At 35.8% G+C, this 25334-nt stretch overlaps 1 protein-coding gene across 1 annotated transcript in view; it reads right to left on the reverse strand.

Moving 5' to 3' along the window:
- Positions 1-25334, reverse strand: part of Faf1 (Fas associated factor 1) — a 399930-nt gene that overhangs the window by 373486 nt on the left and 1110 nt on the right. The gene's annotated exons all lie outside the window — the stretch shown is intronic.

Consider the following 25334-nt stretch of genomic DNA (forward strand, 5'->3'; position numbering starts at 1 on the left):
CCACCAAACTCAGTGATAAAACCTTCACCCTTACCTGACCACAATGCCAACTATATGAGTTCTTGCTGAGCCAGTGCCTATTGGGAAGGTTCAGAATACCCAATCTGGGATTACTAGAGCAAGATAGGAGGCAACTAATAGTCATACTCCCCAGTTTCTGCTTTCTCCATGGGTAACAAATACCAACTATAAGATGTCCCCTGGACAGCAGGGAACTCCCTAGAGCTATCTTCATGAAGGTTTCCTAAAAATTCAGTAGAAATGCAAAAGGAACCAAGTCCTAGGTCCAGCTATGTATGTCACCAATGACCTTTCATCAAAGACTCTATATTTATTATTTGTTCAGGGTAACTTCCTAGTCACTGATATAAACACACAAATACACACATATACTGTCTATAAAGATTTTGAAAAGAAATAAACATCCTTCTAGTAAATAAGCCAGGAAAGAAAGTAGTTATTTCTGGCACATTAATTTTTTTTTTAAGAGAGAGAGAGAGAGGGAGAGAGAGAGGGAGGGGGGAGAGAGAGAGAATTTTTTAATATTTATTTTTTAATTTTCGGCGAACACAACATCTTTGTATGTGGTGCTCAGGATCGAACCCGGGCCGCATGCATGCCAGGTGAGCACGCTACCGCTTGAGCCACATCCCCAGGCCCCTGGCACATTAATATTTTTATCATGGCAAATTAGATTACTATTAGATTTTGGGTAGTATTTATGATCTAACAAAGATATTTAATCTTAAATAAAAATGTATTTCATTTTAACATAATCTACATTTTAATTTTATATATTCACCACACGTCAGTAGGTGGATTTATAACTTATACAGTATTTCCATTACCAAAATGAACTATATTTAAATATAATTACTATGTGCTGTTCTATTTGGAAAAGACAAAAAAATTCATTTGAAAGAAATTGTTATCAGTACACACAGAAATGACATTCTCTAATTGTCTTTTTCTTTTTGCTTAATATTATCTTTTGTGGGCTGGGGATGTGGCTCAAGCGGTAGCGCGCTCGCCTGGCATGCGTGCGGCCCGGGTTCGATCCTCAGCACCACATACCAACAAAGATGTTGTGTCTGCAGAGAACTAAAAAATAAATATTAAAAATTCTCTCTCTCTCTCTCTCTCTCTCCTCTCTCTCTCTCTCTTAAAAAAAATTACCTTTTGTATCTTTTCAGGTTTCTGGTTTTGTTAAAATCTTATGTTAAAGAAAAATGCTGTTAGTACCTCTTTACCAAAATAACATTCACCTTCAGGTATTCATATTTACTACATTGAAGTTAATTCCTTACAAATTGTCACTGTTTGTCTTTTTTTTTTTTAATTAGAACATTGTAGTTATACAGTAGTTGGGTTCATCCCAACAAAATCGTACATGCATAGAATTCGGTTTAAGTTCAAGATCCCCTGCTTTTCCCTCCTATCCTTCCTCCGCACTTCTATGTCCTCCTGCCTCAGTCTACCAAGCCACTGGGATAATAGGCATGCACCACTACACCCAGCAATTTTATTTTTGATTGGTTGTTTTTACTTATATATAAAGGTGAAATTCTGTGCTATATTTATAAATCATTTGCATAACATGATTTTTTTTAAGAATTCATTCTGGGGGGCACAGGGCAGCACACCTATAATCCTAGCAAATGGGTGGTTGATACAGGAGTATTTAAAGTTCGAAACCAACATCAGCAATTTAGTGAGGCCCTCAGGACTTAGTAAGACCCTATCTCAAAAATAAAACTTAAAAAAGGGCTGCGGATGTGGCTCAGTGGTTAAGCAACACTGGGTTCAATTCCTGGTAAGAATAAATAAATAAATCTGCATTTCTTTCCCTTTCTGTCCTTCCACTCTGCCTCTCAATCTCCTCCTTCTACAAAACTAATCTTCCCTGTATCTTATGATATCCTACCCTTCCCTCTTTCTTTCCTTTATTTTACTTTAGCTTCCACATTTGAAAGAAAACATTCATTCGACCTTTGAGTTTCTGGGTGTGGCTTATTTCACTTAACATGATGTTCTCTGTTTCCATCCATTTACCTACAAATGCCATATTTCATTCTTCTTTTTGACTGAGTAGAACTCCATTGTGTGTGTTGTGTGTGTATAGTTTCTTAACCCATTCATCTATTGACAGGCATTGGGTTGACTCCATTATTTGGCTATTGTGAATTGTTCTGCTATAAAAGTTAAGGTGGCTGTATCCCTAATGTATGCTTCTTTTGTTATTTTGTATTAATACCAAGAGGTGTGATAGCTGGGTCATATGGTGGTTCCATTCCTAGTTTTCTGAGGAATTATCATACTGCTTTCCAGAGTGGTCATACTAGTCTGCAGTCCCACCAACAATGTACAAGTGTACTTTTTCCCCCACATCCTCCCAGCATTTATTATTGTTTGCAACCTTGATAATTACCATTCTGATTGGAATGAGATGAAATCTTAGTGTAGTTTCAATCTGCATTTCCCTGATTGCTATATATTGAACATTTTTTCATATATTTGTTATCAAGACTGCTTCTTCTGATAAGTATCTGTACAGTTCTTTTGCCCATTTATTGAGTTATTTGACTTTTTGGCAGTTTTTTTAGTTTTTTTTTAATAGTTTATTTGTTGATGAACATACATACATACATACATACATTTATTTATTCATTTATTTACTGTGCTAAGAATTGAGCCCAGTGCCTCACACATGCTAGGCAAGCGCTCTACCACTGAGCCACAACCCAAGCCCTTGAGTTCTTTATATTATATTCTAGATATTAATCCCCTGTCGGAGAAATGGCTGGCAAAAATTTTCTCCCATACTCTAGGCTGTCTCTTCACACTCTTAATCCTTTCCTTTGCTGTGCAGAAGCTTTTTAGTTTGATGGCATCCTACTTATTGATTCTTGGTTTTAATTCTTGCACTTTGGGGATCTTGTTGAGAAAGTCAGTGCCAGCTTCAATATGACAGGAGTGTTGACCCTATGTTTTCTTCTAGCAGTTGCAAGGTTTCTGGTCCAATTCCTCAGTTTCTGATCCATTTTGATTTGACATTTGTGCTGGATCACACAAATGGGTCTAGTTTCATTTTTCTACATATAGCTATCCAGTACTCCCAGCACCATTTGTTAAAGAAGCCAAATGCATTTTTGCATCCTTGTCAAATATCAGATGGCTGTAAGTATGTGGGTTGTCTCAATCCAACACTAAATTGCTGATGTTGGTTTTGAACTTGAAATATAAATTTTCAGAACAGTTTCCAATGATCTCCTGGATTTCAGAAGTATCTGTGGTGATATTTCGTTTTTAATCTCTAACTTTGTTGATTTGCATCTTCTCTTTCTTTTTTAATTTTCTTTTATTTGTAGATGGATACTTTATTTTGATACAATGCTTTATTTTTTTTTCTTTTTTAGTTGTCTTCTATTCTGTACCACTGATCTTCATGTCTATTTTAATGCCAATACTATACTGTTTTTGTATAACTCTATAGTATAATTATAGATCAGGCATTGTGATGCCCCCTGCATTTCTTTTCTTCTCAGTATTGCTTTGATGTTCTGACTTTCTTAATCTTTTTTTTTTAATTTGCTCTACTTAGTTGTACATGAAAGCAGAATGCATTTCAATTCATCATATACAAATTGAGAGCAATGTTTCAATTCTCTGGTTTTACACAGTATAGAGATGCACCATTTGTGCAATCATACATGTACCTAGGGTAATGAAGTCCATCTCATTCCACCATCTTTCCTACCCCCATAACCCCTCCCCATCCTCCCCTTTGCCCAATCCAAAGTTCCTCCAATCTTCCCATGCCCCTTCTTATTCTTCCAAATAAATTTAAGGATCTTTTTTTTTAATTCTGTGAAGAATGTCATTGATATTTTGATGGGGACTGCACTGATCTGTATATTGCTTTTAGTAATATGGCCATTTTGACTATATTACTTCTGCCAATCCAAGAACATGAAAGGTCTTTCCATCTTCTAAGGTCTTCTTCAATGTCTTTCTTCAGTGTTCTGTAATTTTCATTTTAGAATTCTTTTACTTCCTTGGTTAGGTTAATTCCCAAATTTTTGTGGGTTTTTTTTGTTGTTGTTGTTTTGTTTTGTTTTTTTGTTTTTTTTTTTTTGAGGTTATTGTGAATGGATCGATTTAATAGATTTCTTCCTACTGTTGGAATATAACAAAACTATTGATTTGTACATGTTGATCTTGTATCCTATTACTTTGCTGAACTAATTTAGAAGCTACAGAAGTCTTCTGGTGGAGTTTTTTAGATCTTCTAGACATAGCATCATGTCACCCACAGAGACAGTTTGACTCTTTTCCTATTTGTATCCCTTAAATTTCCTTTTTTTGCCTGCTTGCTCTAACTAGTGTTTTGAGAACTATATTGAATTGAAGTGGTAAAAGTGGAAAACCTTGTCTTGTTCCTGATTTTAGAGGACATGCTTTTAATTTTTCTCCATTCACTATGTTGGTTTTGGGTATGTCATAAATAGCCTTTATGATGTTGAGGTAAGTTTCTTCCATCCCTAGTTTCTCCAGCATTTTTAACATGAATGGATGCTGGATTTTATCAAAGGCCTTTTCTGTATCTATTGAGATAATCCCATGATTCTTGTCCTTAATTCTGTTTAAGTGTGAATTACACTTATTGATTTGTGTATGATAAACCAACCTTTCATCCCTGGGATGAAACCTACTTGAAATGGTATATTATCTTCTTGATGTGTTTTGGATGTGGTTTGTTGATATTTTTATTAAGGACTTTTGTATCTATGTTTATCAGAGATATTGGTATGTAATTTTCTTTCCTTGATGTGTCTTTGTCTCATTTTGGTATCAGGGATATACTGGCTTCATAGGATGCATTCAGAGTGTTCTCTCCCTTTCAATTTCGTGGAATAATTTGAGAAAGACTGGTGTTCATTCTTCTTTAAAGGTCTGGTAGAACTCAGCTTAGAATCCATTTGGACCCGGGCTTTTCTTTGTTAGAAGGTTTTTAATTAGTGTTTAAATTTCATTACTTGATATTGGTACATTTAGGTTATCTATTTATTCCCAGTTTGATTTGGGTAGTCATATGTATCTAGAAAGTTGTCAATGTCTTCTAGATTGTCCATTTATTATTATCTATTTATTCCCAGTTTGATTTGGGTAGTCACATGTATCTAGAAATTTGTCAATATCTTCTAGATTGTCCATTTATTAGAATATAAATTTTCAGAACAGTTTCAAATGATCTTCTGGGTTTCAGAAGTATATGTGGTGATATTTTGTTTTTCATCTCTAACTATATTGATTTGCATCTTCTCTTTCTTTTTTAATTTTTTTAAAATTTGTAGATGGATACAATAATTTATTTTTTTCTTTTTTAGCTGTCAATGGACCTTTATTTTATTTATTGATACATGGTGCTGAGAATCAGATCCAGTGCCTCACACAAGCGCTTTGCCACTGAGCCTCAATCCCAGCCCACTTTTATTTATTTTTATGTGGTGCTGAAGATAGAACCCAGTGCCTCACATGTACTAGGCAAGTGCTCTACCATTGAGCTACTACCCCAACCCCATCTCTCTCTCTCTTTTGGTTAATTTAGCAAGGGTTTATCAATCGTATTTACTGCGTTAATTGCATTGATCTTGTGTGGTTTATTCTCAGTTTCATTAATTTTGGCTCTGATCTTAATTATTTTCTGTCTTCTACTGAGTTTGGAATTAGTTCCTTTTCTAAGGCCTTGCGGTGGAGCATACTTTTACTTTTTTGGGATATAATTTTTCACAGTAAGCACTCAATGCTATATATTTTCCTCTTAGAAGTACTTACATACTGTACTAGAGATTTTGATATGCTGTATCTCTATTCTCATTTGTTTCTAAGAATTTCTTGATTTCTACTCATTTCTTCTTTTATTCATTCTTCATTTAAAAGAGTATTGTTCAATCTTCATGTGTTAATATGATTTCTCTTATTTCTCTTATTTTTCTTGCTGTTGATTTTTGGTTTCATTCCATTAAGATCCAATAAGGTGATGAGATTATATTGATTATTCTACAAAGCTAGCGCTTTGTACAAGAAAACTACTATAAAATTTCTGGTGTTATGGTTTGGATGTGTCCACCAAAAGCTGATGTGTGAGACAATGCAAGAAGGTTTAGAAGAGAAATGATTTGGTTATAAGAGCCTTAACCCAATCAGTGAATTAATATCCTGATAGGATTAACTGAGCTGTGACTGAAGACACGTAGAGTGTGGTTGGAGGAGGTGGGTCATTGGGGGTGTGCCATTGGGGAATATATTTTGTATTTGTCAAGTAGAGTTTCTTCCTCCCTCCCTCCCTCCCCCTCTCCCTCTCTCTCCTGTCTGATCATCATGTGAGCTGCTTCCCTACACCACACTCTCCCACCATAATGTTCTGCCTCACCTTGTGCCCCAAGGAATGAAGCCTGCTGTCTAGGGATTGAGACCTATAAAACCGTGAGACCCCAAATAAACTTTTCCTTCTCTGAAAATGCTTGTCAGGTCTTTTAGTCACAGCAGCAGAAAAGTTGACTAAAACATCAGGGTAGCTGAGAACATAGTTAAATGATAGAGCTTATGCTTAGCATGTACAAAATCCTAGGTTCAATCCCCATCACTCTGCCATATACCAAAAAAAAAAAAAAAAAGAAAGAAAGAAAAGAAACAGAGAAAGGAAAAATTTTCCTGTGACAATACAGACAAAAATTTACCAACTACTTTGCTTAAATGCTGTGATTAGAGAGCAATAGTAATCACAGTAATTATTATTATTGTGATTGCTATGCTATTACTTCATTGTAATAGTCTCATCACTACTGAAATCCAATCATACATTAGTACATGACCTTGTTATATTAATGCTTACAATCTCCCCAAAGTTATTTTTATTTTGGCAACATATCTTTTTATTTATTTTATTATGGATAATTTAAGTATATATAAGAGTAGAGATAATAGTAAAGACACCAGGCATGAACATAGTACTCTCTAAAATTGTTACCAGGTTACAGCTAACCACTTCACTTCCTATTGACCCTATCCCCCGCTTCACAAGTCATTTTGAAGTAAATGCTGTATATCATACCATCTCATCCATACATGCCTCTAGGAGCCAATGACACTTTTAAAAAGCCCAATACATAATCACACTTAAAAAACATAATTATTTAATATCATCAAATACCAGTCAGCATTGACAGAATATTTCTCACTATATTATTTGAAAGTAATCAGTAAACACTGTTTTCCCTTTCTAATATACCATGAGTCACCCTGAGACCTGGTTGCTTCAGCTGAAGTCAATTCTATTATTTTTTTTCACAATGCCAGTTACTTTTGGATCAAGTTCCACTACTGAGCCATAGGGAATATACCCCAAACTGACACAACTTCCAGAAAGGAAAGGCAAAATTACTTAACACTAGTATAGACTGATAATAAGACAAAAACTTACAGACAATTATAAATGTAAAAGGTAAAGAATATGAGTAACAAAATAATCTCGTTTTAGTACTAAGTAATCTCAATAACTATCATTGCCACACACATCTTCATTATAAGCAATCAACAAACTCCAGCTTTTGTTTTGTTTTGTTTATTACTCTACTGGCCTCAGTCAGTCTAAGAACACCAGAAATGGTTTTACTATTCTTTCTTTATTCCAAAAAGCTATGACAGAATGAAGAAATTTTAAAACTATCTGTATGCAGTTTTGATTTGTTTTTTAAAAGGCACAGTACTTTTTAAATTTTCCCACTACTGTAGTCAATACAAACAGAAGAAGGGAAATAAATTCCCCATTAGAAGAGAAGATGAAGCAAGCCACATACTTATTATGTCCTAGAAATCTCATTTTCTATTTAAAATTTATGTAAATTTCATACATTATAATCATTGTTATTTATGTTTTAAGAACAGTGTTTCTTTTTCAATTATTCTAATAAATCAATGCTTCAGAAAGATGTGTACATTTATTCTATAGCTTTGTTGGTCTGTGAGAAGGTTTTACTATGTTGTCCAGGCTGGCCTCAAACTCCTGGGCTGTGATCCTCCTGCTTCAGCCTTACAAGTAGCTAAGATTGTAGTGTATACCACCTCTCCTGGCTTATTCTGTAGCTTTGGGTATTTCCTAGCATGCACATTTGGAAAACATGGACATATAAGACTGCAGACTTGACTTTATAGTCAAACATAGCTGAGTTCCAATCTCAGCCTTGTTACTCCAGACCTGTCATTAGGTAGTTGACCTTTTTATCTGCTATTTTCTTTTATTTTTTTTTAAGTTGTAGATGGACACATTACCTTTATTTTATTTATTTATTTTTATGTGGTGCTGAGGATCGAACCCAGGGCCTCACATATGCTAGGTGAGCACTCTACCACTGAGCCACAACCCCAGCCTATTTTCTCATTTTTAAATGGAAATAAAAACAATGACTATCACAGACTGGATGGGTATACCAATTAGATATAATAATACACAAATAAAAAAGCTTATCAAAGAGCCTAGCAGAAAGAAACTGCTAGCAAATGTTAGTAGTAGTTATTATAATTACTATATGTTAAATCAAACTGTAAAATAAGGGATTGTCTACCTTGCAAGGTAGGGTGGTAAGAACAGTAAAGGACCTAAGATTCTACTCAACTTAGTTGCAAGCTAATAATTTATCCTATTATAATTTCATGGATGCTAGAGGAAAATACAAGACTCTTGGGTCAAGGACAAAGAGATTTATTAGTCACATCAATAATAACCACAGTAGCAGCATTCTTTTTACACAATTCCTAAACCTCAGGATGACACAGAGTGAGCCAAATGACATCGTACATCCAGTGAATTGCATTAGAGGAGAGGAACCCTGTGCTTATAGAATGTGAATCAATTATATTGGATAAAAATTATGATTGCCATTTCTTTAGAGGCAAAAAATATCTTTTATCTGACAGACTATAAGCAACCTGCCTTTTGGTCTGGAAGGCAACACTATCAAGGCTGACAAACATGACATCCTTGCAAAGATATTCTAGAACAACCAGTGCCTCTATTCATAAGAGGTACAGAAATATAGGAGACACAAAGAGGATTGCATTCAAACATTATCCTCTCATTTATAGCCATCCTGGATGTTGATGAATTTTTTTTAATGAGTATGCCCCTCCAGCAACAACTCTGATTAATCCAACTGACAATTTGTCTCACACATAATTAATTAAAGCTGCTATCAACAAGACTAAACAGCAGGATCAGCAGGATGAGGTCAATCTTCACAATTGATTTTAACCATAATCCTCAAGATCACATACCCAAATAAAATAAATCCTACGAGCCATCAGGGTCTACCCCAGAGTTATAATATGGATATGAGGTGTTACCCAAAAGTTCCTATGTCAATGCACAAAGGTGAAATGACTGGCTTGTGGGAGCTGTAACCTATCTAAAAAGTTCATCCTAGTTTGAATGAACTCACAGGGTGGTAGCTATAGGCAGGCGGGGCACGGATGGAAGAGGTGACTCACTAGGGGTAAGCCCTAGAAAGATTCATCTTCCCCGTGGCCCCCTCCCTCTCTCTGCTTCCTGGCCACCAGAAATGAAGCAGCACTTCTCCACTTCCCCGCTGATGTTTTGCCTCACTTTCAGCCCACCATGGACTGAACCTCTGAAACCTGAGCCTAAAATAAATTTTTCGTTAAGTTGTTCTTGTCCACTATTTTGGTCACAGAGACAAAAACCTGACCAACACACACAGAAAGCCAAGTGGCTTTTCCATTTCTCCCAAGGCATTAATACAAGAACAATAGGATGGATTAGCAATTGTGCAGACTGCCTTAGCCCACTAAGAAAAATCAAGGGCAATTTTATCCTTAAACAACTCTGGTCAATGAATTGAGACTGACCTTAATCCATCTCAAGGCCACAGTAGGTCACTGATTGCTTAAGCTAAAAAAAAGTCAAAAAACAAAAGAAAAATTTTATACTGCCTAAGCTAAATGGAACCACTCCCCTCATAGAGACAAGTGTTCACAGAGTATACATAAGTAACAAATCAGTTATCACTTGGGGAAGCTTCTCCAAGTAACCAAAAACAAACTCACTTTGGAAAGATCTCAAAAGTCATCTACAGACTACAAAATCTACTGATATCTCCTTAAAATTCAAAGGTACAAGAGTCTGTGTTTTTAGGAGGCAGGCAAGTCAAGGCTTGGTTTACACTAAAGAAGTACAGTCCCAAGGGCACAGACAATGCTCCTAGAAAGGATTGTAAAGCTAAAAGACAGTGTTCCATGCTCCACACACAATCTAACCCCACTAAAACTTCAGCAATAATTTAACACAAAGATTAGAGGATATAAACCCCCAAACTAACAACCAGACCCCAAGTAGAAATTGCTAGGAAGGGGCCTCAGGTCCAACACTAGAGAGGATAACTGTATACACCACACCCACAAAGGACCTCATCCTAGATCCCATTTCTTTAGAACATACAGAGTTGTCAAGTCTAGAAGAATGATCACAGAGGGTGTACCCCATATACTCTGCTATATACAACTCAAATGCCTGACTTCAATAAAGAGATAGAGATATTGAAAAAGAACCAAACAAATCTTGGAAATAAAAGACATAATAAATCAAATAAAAAATTAAGCTGAAAGTCTCTCCAATAGAGTATACCAAGTAGAAGACAGAATCCCAGAGCTGGAAAACAAAGTGGACAGCCTTGAATATTCAGACAATATTAAAGAAAAGAAAGTAAATTACCATGATCAAAATATACAAGAACTCTGAAATGGCCACATTACTAAAAGTGATCTATATATTCAATGCAATTCCCATCAAAATTCCAATGATAATCTTCATAGAACTAGAAAAAACAGTCCTAAAATTCATATGGAAGATAAAAGACCCATCCTTTTTTTTTGTTTTCTGGTACTATGGATTTAACCCAGAGACACTTAAACATTCAGCCACATCCCCAGCACACCCCCCTCCCCTTTTTTTTGAGTCAGGGTCTCACTAAGTTGCTTAGGGCTTCACTAAGTTGCTAAGGCTGGCTTTGGACTTGTGATCCTCCTACCTGAGTCATTGGGATTACAGCCATGCACCTCCATGCCTGGCTAGCCAAAGCAATTGTAAGCAAAAAAAAAAAAAAAAAAAAAAAAACAATGCTGGAGGAATTATAATACCTGATTTCAAATTATACTATAGAGCTGTAATAACAAAAACAGCCCGGTAACTGCCATAAATATATATATATATATACAAGCCAATGCAATAGAATAAAAGAAATAAATTTACATAGATATATACAGTCATCTGATTATTGACAAAGGCGTCAAAAACATATATTGGAGAAAAGAGAGCCTTTTTTAAATGGTACTCATAAAAATGGATATCCATACATAGAAGAATGAATCTACATCCCTACCTCTAACCTTGCATAAGTCAACTTGAAATGGATCCTAGACCTAGAAATTAGACCAATAACTTTGCAACTGCAAAAAGAAAATATAGGGTCAGCGCTCCAATATATACGCATAGGCAACAATTTCTTCATAGGCCTTTTAAAGAATTAATAAATGGGATGGCATCAAATTAAAAAGTTTCTGTGCAGCAAAGAAAACGAAAGTATGAAGAGAAGCCCTACAGAATGGGAGAAAATCTTTGCCAGCTACTCTTCCAAAAGAGGACTAATATCCAGAATAAATAAAGGACTCACAAGAGGGAGAAAAGGGATGATCTAATCAACAAGTGAATTGAGCAAGCACTTCTCAAAAGAATACAAATGGCCAACAAATAATGAACAAAAGTTCAATATTTCAGCAGAGAAATACAAGTCAAAATCACACTAAGATTTTCATCTCACTAGTTAGACTGGCAATCATCAAGCATACAAATAATACTAAATGCTGGCAAAGATGTGGAGGAAAACGAACACTTTATACAGTGTTTGTAGAACTTTAAATTAGTGCAACCACTACAGCAATCAGTATGGAGTGCCTCAAATACTAAGAATGGAACCACCATGTGACCCAGGTGTTATCACTCCTCAATATTTACCCTCAAAAATTAAAGTCAACATACTATAGCAATACACGCATGCCCCTATTTATAGAAGGACAATGCACAATATCAAAGTAATAGAACTAGCCTAAGTGTCCATCAACAGATGAATAGATAAATAAAAAGAGGTTTGTATATACAACAGAGTTGTATTCTGCCATAAAGAATAATGAGGGGCTGGGGATGTGGCTCAAGCAGTAGCTCGCTTGCCTGGCATGTGCGGGGCGCTAGGTTCGATCCTCAACACTACATAAAAATAAAAAATAAAGATATTGTGTCCACCTAAAACTAAAAAATAAACATTTAGGGAAAAAAAGAATAATGAAATTGTTGTTACAGGAAAATGGATGGGATTAAGATCATTATTTTAAGTGAAATAAGCCAGACTCGGGAAGTCGAGGGTTGTCTGTTTTCTCTCACATGTGGCACCCAGACAGAAAAAAAGGGGAGGAGGAAAGAGGGTGATTTCATAAAATTAGAAGGGAGACCAGTTTAGTAGAGAAAGGGCCCAGCAGAGGAAAGAGAGGAGAGAAAAAGTACTAGAGAATGAAACTGAACAAATTATATTAGGTACACATACCAATGTCATAATGTACTCCACTATTACATATAATTATAATGTACCAAATAAAAAATTAATTGAAGAAAAAAAGAAAGAGTTGTTAGATCTTTACAAGTAGGATCTACTTCAGGCTAAGAGACACAGTCAATCTATGTCCCAACCTAGGGCTTAATACTTGTTTTGGGAAGGAATAAATAAGGTCAGTCCAGCCCCTATCCAGGCCAAAATTCAGGTGGCCATCATCTGCCCTACAAATTCTCTGAGTGAAGGCTATGGGATGCAGTGAAGAAGACATCTGAGTATTTTGACACTTTTTTTGCATGGAAGATACAGAGCTAGGGCCAATCCCGATAAGGAGAACAGCAAATCCCGACCAGAGCCCCCTAATAGGGAATACCAGATACAGTAGTTAATTAAATTTAAAGTCCTTGAAGCAATTTAGAAGAGCTGTACCTAGGAATTTTCCTTTTTTCCTTCATAAGAATGGTTGTCAGGGCTGGGGTTGTGGCTCAGCGGTAGAGCACTCACCTAGTACTTGCAAGGCCTGGGTTCGATCCTCAGCACCACATATAAGTAAATAAATAAAATAAAGGTATTGAGTCCACTACAAAAAAAAGAATGGTTGTGAAGGGCTGGGGTTGTGGCTCAGTGGTAGAGCACTTGCCTAGCATGTGAGAGGCACTGGGATCCATTCTCAGCACTGCATACAAATAAAAAATAAAGGTCCATTGATAACAATATTTAAAAAAAAAAGAGTGGTTGTGAAAGACAAAGAACATTAATGTCTTTCCCTCCCCTGAACATTAGAAGTCTAAGATATTTCCTCCTCCAGTATCAGGACTATTGCTCTGTTCACTGCCACAAAAGTCATTATTTCCCAACCCAGTAGCCATTAACTTCATCTTTTTTTCCAATCATTTCATACTCACACCTAGACCTTTTATCCAGAAATGTCAAGTACAAGAAGTTCAATAGAATTTTTATGAAACCTATAGAAACCCATTATGGCCTCCACTGGCCCACATGGGCCACCAATGGACACAGCAATCAGTGTACTAAACCACAGTCACTATTCTGATAATCTAGAACTGTATCAATCCAACAAGAGACTCCAGGTAGCTGAACAAGAACTAGGTTTGAATTTTGAAAGCCACCATTTGGTCTTGCCACCACATAGAAGGTACACACCAGCCAAGCTGGTTTGCAGTTGCTGCTAGTGGAAAAACAGAAACAACATGCCCACAAATGGTCGACGTGGAATCTCAATTTTTCAAAACAAGGCTATAAACTTCCCACCTCTTCTGTCCTGATCATTACTCAGAAAGTGATCAAGCTTAGACAATTCCTTTCTGGGGAGAGTTGTATTCAGAGACCAAATTGACTTACTAAGGTATGCGAACTAGAAGGAAGCAAAGGATGTCAAATTTGATTTTTGAAAAAACTGTCCCAACGTTCAATGTTCATCAACAAACTACACATCTGTGACTGGCAAGAGAAACAAACAGTCCATAAAATATCAACCACTACTGGGTGGTTTTTGCAATAAAAGGTGCATCACCATCAGAATGAAAATGGTCTAGAAAGTCAAAAACATAATACAGGTTAGTTTCTAGGGCCACAATGGTGTAGCCAGAACCAGCTGATTAGAGTGCAACAGCAACATCACAACCAGAAGAAGTGCCAACATCAATGAGGCACCACTGATAGCTCTGAGAGAAAGGTCAAAGATACAATATACAATCTGCTAGGAATAGACAGTGGTCATGCCCCCCTATGCAATTGGTTTCTCTTATCCCAAGACAAATGGGTAAACTTTTGGCAGGAGTTGTAAATCTGACACATAGTGCTATCCTTTGTATCAGACACAGAGTCCTTCACTTTCTGCTCAGTTGATGATGGTTGATATGCCATCACATCTAATACAATGATGAATACAGACAACATGGGTATGGACAGCATGGCCTCAATCAGAAACTTCATTCTAGTAAGCTTCATCAGAAAACAAATCCTTACTGTGGACACCTTCATGAGTGATACGAATGGTTTGATCAGTATGTATAATTTATTTGTATAATTCATAGGTTTAAAAAGAACTATCATCAATCTGCAAGTCTAGAGTTTTCCAAGTGGCAGACCAAAGAGCTATGCCATTGGCAACAGGCAAAAGTCAGTAAAAACAAGTTTCATCAAGAGTACTGGCCAGAACTTTAAGAACAGCCTTGAGTTCTGCCCAATGAACAGAGCAATCATACCCATTTTCAGTCTGCCTAGCTAGTGCACAGGCTGAACAGATTCAGAACTAAGCAAACATAATCATCTTTCTGCCTGGCTGAACCATCAGTGAACTAGGCCCAGGTTTAGAATAAAATTTCTATGAATTGAGGTCTCCGTTGTGCCACTGGCTTTGCTTAAAACAGCAAAGGGGGAAATAAAGTTTCCCCCAAAGAGGCTGAGCCATAGACATTAAGCACTCCATCTCTCAGGCAAACCAAGGTTCCTAGCAAATTTGTTTTTTGCCCCAGAGGCTGCAAATTTGCATCCTTTCATGCTCTAAAGTAAGTACAATCATCCAAAACTTTTGTCTGAAGGGGGGATGAACCTCCTGCTCAGACCCAACACATCTTAGTAGTAGTAGTTACAATGGGGAGAGCCTGAGGCTAACCTTCAGAATGGTCAAAAAGTCCTGCCCAGGCCTGTGGCTCAGCAGTAGAGTGATGACCGAGCACATGCGTGGCCCTGGGTTAGATCCTCAGCACCACATAAAAATAAATAAAATAAAGGTATTGTGTCCAATAAAAAAAATAAAAACAATAGATATTTTTTTTAAAAAAATCCTGCCCACCCAAAAGAATTAGTAACAACCAGAGAAATGTTCAGACAGCCATATTCAACCCAACTTCTTAGAATTTAGTATGCAACTACCTCCCCACTAACAGACAATAGAGAACAAAGAACAATTTGGTCACATGTTTCTACTAATTCCCATGAGATTCCCCAAATTCTGTTAACTAAGCTATAAGTTCTTCATCTTTCTTCTTCCAAAATGTCATGTCTGTCAACATTCCATCCTTGTCACCAAAACTGTTAAAAACTGCAAAGGATCTGAGATTTATCCTACTTGCAAGCTAACAATTTTGCCTGCCAGTTTCATAGGTGCTGGCTAAAAACACTAACTCCTAGGTCAAGAACAATGAACTTAATTATTCAGAGTAATATCATAGAGTAACAGCATTTTCTTGCACTGATTCTCCAATTCCATTTCCCACAGAATGCCACAAAGTAGGCTGATACCTTCACATGCAGTGGAATGCATTACAGAAAAGGAACTCAGAACCTAGAGAACTCAACTCTTTTATAATGGAAAGTATGTGTGCCTGCCCTTCATTCCAGAGGGAGATATTATCTCTATCTTCCAAAGCTTTTCAATAGGGACATGCTTGAAAAAGAAACAAAGGTAATCAATGCCTCTGCTCAACAAGCTATGCAAAAAAACATGGAGAATTATGTCACTATATCCCAATGCAGGATCACTATAAAGGTTATATATTAAGTACTTTGCACAGCTATCTGAAACATGTAAAGGAACCCAAAGCTATTAAACTTAAAATATGACTCCTCAATTGTGTCTCCACCTCACTTTAAGGAGATGCCAAAAAATACATTTAAATTGACTTTAAAAAATAATTCAATAACTTCTGTCCATTGGGGAAAAAGAAGGCAAGAGAGCCAGCAGGGATCAAGATAAAAAGATTCCTCTCAGTAACACACTAGTATTATAGTAGCTACCATTAAAGAATCCAGAGAATCAAGGTGAGTTGCAAAGAAAAAGAAAGTGACTCAAACCTAACTCTAAAGCCATTAAGGTACACATAACTGAAAATTCTCCTTCCTTTACTACAGCTTGACATCTCATCCTTTCTATCTCAATAATTTCTCTATAACCATAAATAAAGGCAGGTTCTGTTAATTTAACTAGACTACTTTTTGAAATTAGGTGTCAAGCTCATTGCAAAACCTATAATTAGTGATTAATATGGTGAACAATTTTGATTTAAGATTAAAATGTCTGCCTTAAAAAACAATTGGAGGGATGGGGTATAATTGAATAGTAGAACATGTTCAAATCCTAGCACTAGGGAAAAAAAAAAAAGTTGAAAGTGAAACCATAATCAAGAAGAGTGACTGACACAACAATTCAGTAATAATATTAAAACTTTTACAAAGTTCTTGGACTCAAGTCTGACATTTTACCATATTACCTTACTGAGGCCCTTCATAAAATCTAAATCAAGTCACTATATTCAGATCACTTGGAAGTTATAATCCTCAATGTAATATAACAAAGTTTTATTCTCTCAAAGGCAGAGAGAATGATTTTGATTATTCAAAATCATATCCGTAAATAATAGATACTTAAAAACATAAAAATTTAACCAGGTGTGGTGACACACACCTGTAATCCCAGCAACTCAGAAGCTTGAGACAAGGGGATCCCAGGTTCAAAGCTAGCCACAGCAACTTAGTAAGACCCTGTCTCAAAAAATAAAATAAAATAAAGGGATGGTGATATGGCTCAATAGTTAAGCACCTCCAGGTTAAATCCCCAATAACAATATACATATTTTACATATAATAAATATATATATATATCCTATTTGTGCCATAACTAAATTAACAGCTGTATACTAATAAATATTCACTGAGCACTTATTACTAAACACTATAGGAACAAACAGTTAAGAGCTAAGTAGTTGTTCCCCCAAAGAGCTTACATTATGGGAAAGAACAGGGAAACTGATCAAAGACGATCTCACATGGCTCAAAAAAAAGAGAAACAAGTACAAGATATGGAAGAAGAAATTATTAAACCAACTGGACATAGGGTACAAATGTTTATAAACAAAAGGTAGGCAGCAGATTTTGAAAGATGAATATAAATTTTCCAAAGGGACACAAAAATTAAGGATCCAAAGACACAGAGTCATGAAACAGCCAAAGCATCAAGTATATACTGAAATATTTCATTTTTCTAAGTCACAGACATGGAACAGTACTTAAGATCACAAAATCAAAGAATTACAGGAATGGATAGAATTTCAAAAGTCACCTAGATCAGTGGTTTTCATGTATAGTCCTGAGATCAGCAGCCCTAGCATAATCTGGGAATATGGTAAAAATCCAAACTACATATCCTTAGATCAACAGAATTATCATAATCTAGGAATGTGGTAAAAATCCAAATTGCAGATCCTACCTCAGACCCAGTGAATCAAAAATATTGGGGTAGAGGTCCAGAAACCTATGGTATAACAAGCCCTCCAAATTATTCTGATGCAAGCTAAACTTTGAGAACAACTGATTTAGATCAAATTTTTTTTAGCCCTATCAACATTCAGGAACAGATAACTCTTCATTGTGGGTGGAAAGATATTCTGAGCATTATAAAATGTTTAACAGCATCTTTGGTCTCTATTCACTAAATGCCAGTAGCACCCTCTAGCTATGACAGCCAAAAAAATAAAAAGGATCTCTAGAAATTGCCTAATGTTGGTAGGAGGAGGGAATACAGAAATCACCACTGTTTTAGATCAATAAACTTTCTATAAGGGATATAGTAAATATTTTCGCCTTCAGAGGCCACACAGCTACCCAACTCTGCTACTGAGGACAAACTGGCCAGAGACAACATGTAAACAAATATGAGTGACTATGTTCAATAAAACTTTATTTACAAAAACAGGTAGTGGTTTGGCCCTCAGGCTGTAGTTCCTTGATTCCTAATCTAAATCAATTACCTGAATTACAATTAAATGTCCTTAACCCCACTGCTGCCAAGTAACTGTCCAGACTTTATTTGGCCTGATCTAGTCCACTTTTAACATATACAGGACTCTAGACAGATCTGCATTCTATTTATTAAATATACTCTGAGAATCATACCCAAAACAAAACACTACAGTTCCAGCAAATTTATGTTAAATTCAATGCTCTAACAATTGCCTCCTATGGAGGTGTAACCATATACTGCTACCTGGGAGGCACTGTGAAGTTACTAAAACCTAGAAAGAAAAATAATGGTTTCATTGGGGAAAGTCAGGAATAATTTTTATCCTAAGGGGCCAACTAATAAATATTTGAGGCTTATAGGTCATATAGTCTTTTTCTCAATTACTCAAATATCACTACAGCAAGAAAGAAAACAGAGGCAATGTTAACTATATTCTAACCAATATTTACTTACAAAAACAAGCAGTTAGCCTGCAAAATATAGTCTGCTAACTCCTGATCTAAAGGAATCATAAAACAATTCAAGCAAACAACAGGCATCAACCTAACCATGCTGAGCAAATATAGAAGAGACTCTGTTCATTCCATGGCTTTTCAACTGCCTATGATATAGCAGCATGGCACTAAGTGGTAGACTGGGAACTACCAAAGTGCCAGCTTTCCTACACATCTATTACATGTAAGGCATCTTTGGGGTGGGGGTGGAGTCTTGCTATATTGCCAAGGCTGGTCTCAAACAAGTGAGCTCAAATGATCAACTCTCCAAAATGGCTAGTACTATAGGTGTACACCACAACACCTGACTTGTTATTTCATATATGTATATAATATACATATATTATATATATCATATGTATCATATATATATAAAGAAATATATGTGTGTGCATGTATGTATGTGTGTGTATGTATATAAATTTAAATATTTAAGTTTATATACATATATATATAAGTTTCCTTGTTTGGAGAAATTTCTGAATAGCAGATCTGTTTTCCTCAAAAACTTCAAGCTATCTGACAAATTAGCTAGAAAATGAACACTCTTACGTGTACATGGATAAAATTTTTATTCCAAACCAAACCATGACCTTGGACAAGTCGGCTCCTTTTCTCTGGAATCTCAATTTCCACAAAAGAAAAAATGACAAGCTTCAAACAGATAACCTCTGAAGTTCCCTTAAAGTATACATCTTACAATTGTCAAAAATGAAAGTAACAGCTAGAATTTGTTGTTTCTACATCAGACATCTGTTCTAATCATTTTACACGTGTTAACTCATTTTGCATATTCAGAAACTGAGGCAAAGAGGTGTGAAGTGACTAGCCAAAGACTGCAAGATGAGTAGCAGAACTATGATTTTTTATTTTTTTTAGTTGTAGATGGACACAATAATTTTATTTTATTCATTTTTATATGGTGCTGAGGATCGAACCCAGTGCCTCACGCGTGTTAGGCAAGCGTTCTACAACTAAGCCACAACTCCAACCCAGAACTATGATTTAAATCCAAGTGGTCTGGATAAGCCAAAGTCACATCCTTAATCACAAACTATTAAACTTCATTCTACATGCCAAAACTTTATTTCCCCAACGCCTACAATCTAAATCTAAAACAACATGAATTGTCCCTCTACGAGAGGACAGAGGAGAAAGAAAAAAAGGATGGATACAAAACTGTTTGTGGTCACAGAACTCAATCTCTTACACATTCCTTTCAGGAATGCAAAATGTCCCATGGATACTTAGTTTGATCCCTAATCCACATATCACAAAGAATACCCATCTGCTTGGATTACTACCATTTCAGCTCACACAGTCTACCAGCCTCTTTTGCAGAAGATATCCCTTTGCATCAAAATAAAGAAGAAAGAAAGGAGAATCAAAACTTCATTTAGGGGCTGGGATTGTGGCTCTGTGGTAGAGCACTTGTCTAGCATGTGTGAGGCACTGGGTTCAATCCTCAGCACCACATAAAAATAAATAAATAAAATAAAGTTACTGTGTCTATCTACAACTGAACATAAAATTTTAAAAACTTCATTTAGAAGAAGACAAAGTTATAAAGGGGCAGAAACTATGTTCAGTAGATAGGTGTCATGGAATACTATACTTCAAAAAGGAGCTCAGAGGCCAATGAAATCTTAAAACTGCATGGTAACTCTGGAGGCCGAGGGAGGAGTATCACAAGTTCAAGATCAGCCTCAAAAACTTAGCGAGGCCCAAAGCAACTTAGTGAGACCCTCTCAAAAAAAAAAAAAAAAAAATTAAAAGGGCTGGGAATGTAGCTCAAAAATTACTAAATGGAGAAACAAAAGTGGGATATACTTATAGTTCTATATAGGAAATATAACTAAAAGTAACATCAAAATTGGAGCTGGGGATATAGCTAAGTTGGTAGAGTGCTTGCCTACCATGCACAAGGCCTGGGGTTCAATCCCCAGCACCACCAAAAAAAAAAAAAGTAACATCAAAATCAAAGCCAAATTTGAGAAAAAAAATAAAGAAATTCTTAATCTATGATCACTAAATCCAGAAAGAATACTTTTTAGCAAGGCAGACAGGGTTTTCTTTCTGAGAAAGTCTGAAACAAAATATTACTACTACTGGGAGTTGTTCTTTTTTTCTTCACTTGAGTAGCACTATGCTCTCTGTCTCTGTATTATCACCAACAGAGAAACAAAAATAGAAAACAAACTGTTATACTAATCTAATTGGATACTCCCCCTTTTTGTTCCCAAAGAAAAATGTTTTTTATATAATATATATATATATATACATATATGGGGGGGGGGTAGTTGGGACATTTTATCACTAAGTTACAACATCCCCAGTCCTTTTTATTTTGAGATAGGGTCTTGCTAAAAATTGGTGAGGCTGGCCTTGAACTTGCAATCCAATAGCCTCCTGAGTCACTGGAATTAAAGATGCACCACCATAAAAGTTTATTTTGGAGCTATAAAATTTTATTTTAGAAAACAAATCACCATGACAGTAACCAAAAGGTTAAGGTGGGTGGAGAGAGGCTCATATTTGTGGTCAACCCAGAACCACATAAGAGATAACTAATATTACTGAAATTATCTGACAGCAACTGTGATTGTCTAGATAACTATTTTCACATCTATAAACAAACCAAATAGGGTTTCAAAGTTTGTTTGATTGAATGATTTTTGTAAAGGAAAAGAAAGAATAAAAATCAGTTGTTAAAGAATTCTACAATTAAAAAAAAGAACAAGATTTGGAACTTTCACTTGAATGCATCTCTGTTATAAAAACATGGGGGGGGATCTCATGATTAATCAATGCCTATCTGTTTTTTTAAAGGCAGAACTGTAGGTGTACTATTCTATTTATTCCTATACCAGTAACACACTGTGCTAACAACACTATGTATGTTTAAAGGTACATTTTGGTAAAATATTCCAAATTCTAAATTCATTAGCTCAGAGTTAACTTTAAAAATAATTTACTAAACAAGATGCTGGCATTCTCTCCATTCAAATTTTGGTGGTGCAGCCACTACAGATAACAGTATGGCAGTTCCTAAAAAACTAAAATTAGAATTATCATGTGATTCAGCAATTTTACTTCTGGGTATATACCCAAAAGAACTGAAAGCAGGAATTCAAACAAATGTCTATACATCAGTGTTCACAGCAGCATTATTCATAATAGCCAGAAGGTGAGAATCTATGTCCATTGAAAATGTATGAATAAACAAAATGTGAAATATACAAACAATGGAACATTATTTAGTTATAAAAGGGAATAAAATTCTGACACATAACACAAAATTGATAAACCTTGAATATATTATAAGTGAAATAAGCCAGTCACAAAAGGATAAAGAGTATATGATTCCATTTATATAAGCTATCTAGAACAGTCAAATTCATGAAGAGGGAATAGAATAGTAGTTGCCAAGGGCCAGAGACAGGGAGGAATGGATACATAATTACAGTTTTATAGGATGAAAAGAGTTCTGAAGATGGTTGGTGGTCATGGTTACACTGCAATGTGAATGTACTTAATCCCATTTAAGACTTAAAGGAGCCTAATATGGCAAATTTTAGTACATATTTTACCACAATTAATTTTATTTATGGTTGAGACTGTAGTTCAGTGGTAAAGTGCCTGCCTAGCATGTACAAGGCCCTAAACTTGATCCCCAGCACTACAAAAAATAAAATATTTACTTAACTGGGATAATTTTCAGGAGGGGGCTGTTTGACTTGTACTAAGTTCCCCCACTTATACTATCCCATTAAGTATGAGCTATAATCTTCCATCCACCTCTTATCACCACTTCTCCACTGATTTCAATAGAAGTCTTTTCTCTAGTGAGTTGAAATAGTCAAAAATAATACAAAATTCCTTCCCAAAAGATTTTACAGTTGTGGCACACCTGCAATCCCAGTGACTCAGGAGGCTAAAGCAGGAGGACCACAAGTTCCAGGCCAGCTTCAGTCATTTAGCCAGGCCCTAAGCAACTTAGGAAGATCATGTCTAAAACTAAAAAATAAAAAAGGCTGGGGATATAGCTCAAGTGGTAGAGCTCCCCTATTTTTAATCCCTACTACTACTGTTAAAAAAGAAAAGAAAAAAAAGCTTTTCCATACTTAAACACTGTATTTATTAGAACCTATTGTCCAGCAATGATCAAAATTGAATTTTAAATCTAATCAAATTTTTGAATTATGTCTTTTCTACAAAGACACTAAACTCTCGGGCTGGGGATGTGGCTCAAGCGGTAGCGCGCTCGCCTGGCATGCGTGCGGCCCGGGTTCGATCCTCAGCACCACATACCAACAAAGATGTTGTGTCCGCCAAGAACTAAAAAATAAATATTAAAGAAATTCTCTCTCTCTCTCTCTCTCTCTCTCTCTCTCTCTCTTTAGAAAAAAAAAAAAAAAAAAAAACAAAGACACTAAACTCTCAAGTTATTATAAATTCTCAAATCATAAATAAACAAAATATGAATTTGATATATTCATTTTTGTGTAGGGAAAATAATTTGTCCATTTATAGAAGAAACTGATGTCATCCAATAATCTATATCCACTCTTGAGGGATTGTCTGAAGGTTCTAGAAAGGGAATGCTGCTATTCGTATACCCTTGGCCATACCTTTGACCCAAGTAGGGTCCTACTCTATATTCTCCTCTATAGGGGAAGGTTGTCCTCTTCAGCAGCTTTGGGACGCACAAGGAGTGGTGAGGAAGGATGGGGACATCCACCTAGCCAGCCAGATCAGCTGAGTCAACCGTGATGATCAATAGGGTGACAGATGTTGCAGCCAGATCACCTTCACATCCTACACCCAAGTCTTTAAGTATAATCTTTAAAATAAATTACCTGGTTTTCATATAACTGGATAAATGCTTTTTTTAATATTTATTTTTTAGTTTTAGGTGGACACAATATCTTTATTTTGTTTTTATGTGGTGCTGAGAATTGAACCCATTGCTTCACACATGCTAGGTGAGCACGCTACCATTTGAGCCACATCCCCAGCCCCATAAATGCTTATTTTTAAAAGTCAGTCCTGAAAAACATACTATATAAAAAATAGGAAGTATAAACAATTTTAAAGTAAGACTACAAAAGCAAACTTATCTGGCATCTTGATTTCTAAGAGGATTACAGGTTCCTAAATATACAAATGGTTAATGTGTTTAACATGTATATAGCTTTCTAAATAGCTTTTTATTCTATCAATAATATCTTCTTAGCTATTTGACAATATAACATTCCCATTTGGTAAACAACCATTCACAGCACATGCCGTTAAGTTTTTTTTTTTCATTAATAAACAATAATGCACAGCATTTTCCTTGGCCAATAGGACCATTCCAATAAAGAAAATCTTCTTCAAATTTATTGAGATCAAAATAATCATGACCAAAACTCCAGATACTTGTCAGAAAAATATTAACTTTGCCTCTTAGAGTAAGAACCTGGGCTGGGGATATAACTCAGTGGTAAAGCTCTTACACAGCATGCTTAAGGCCCTGGATTCAAATTTTCACACCACAAAAGGGGGGGGGGCAGGGATGCAAGCTTGAAATTTCAGCACAAAGGAGGCTGAAGCAGGAGGATCTCAAATTCAAGGCCAGCTTCAGCAACTTAGGGAAGTGGTAAGCACCTAGCAAGAACCTGTCTCAAAAAATAAAAAAGGCTAGAGACATGGTTCAGTGATTAAGCACCCCTGGATTCAATAACTGGTACCTCCCTCCTCCCCCCCAAAAAAAACTAAACTAAATTTCCAGTTTTTTAGTCAACGTAAGATTAAACAGTAAGCAAAATAATTGTCACAAATAATAAAATTGAAAGCAGCAACAAATTATTAGAGGTAAAAAGTTTGGTGAAATCAAAATAAAGTTATAATTACCTTAGGGCTTTTAACAAAGTAAACTGCTCTTTTTGTTGACCAAAGACTTTCCCATCAGAACACAACAGTTTTATAACAGGATAAAACTATACCCAGAAATATAAAGTTCTTTTTCACACAATGCATACCACAATAAAGACTGAACTGAAGGATTTAAAACAAAAAAGCAAAACCAAAAAAATGATGAAAGATTTAGGCAAGCAAAAGACCTCAGGCCATTCCTAAACCTACAAAACAACAAAATCTTGTAGTGGACTTATTTTAAGATTCTTCCTTTCCCTAGTCTTGTGAGTATAATATAAAGAAAATGTAGCTACTTGAACATTCCCAGCACATCACATACCACAGAGTAACCAAAAGAACAAACTCTGGAAATGATCAAAATGGTCACCAGAACATGAAGTTGTAAAAATAAAGAATAATAAGGGGGTCGGGGGTGGAGAAGAAGCCCAAGAAAAGCTCAGTGAGGAAAATGATGCCTCCAATGCTAGTGTTGGATCACAGCAA

This window comes from Urocitellus parryii, chromosome 11 (genome assembly GCF_045843805.1).
Source record: "Urocitellus parryii isolate mUroPar1 chromosome 11, mUroPar1.hap1, whole genome shotgun sequence".
Classification (NCBI taxonomy): Eukaryota; Metazoa; Chordata; class Mammalia; order Rodentia; family Sciuridae; genus Urocitellus; species Urocitellus parryii.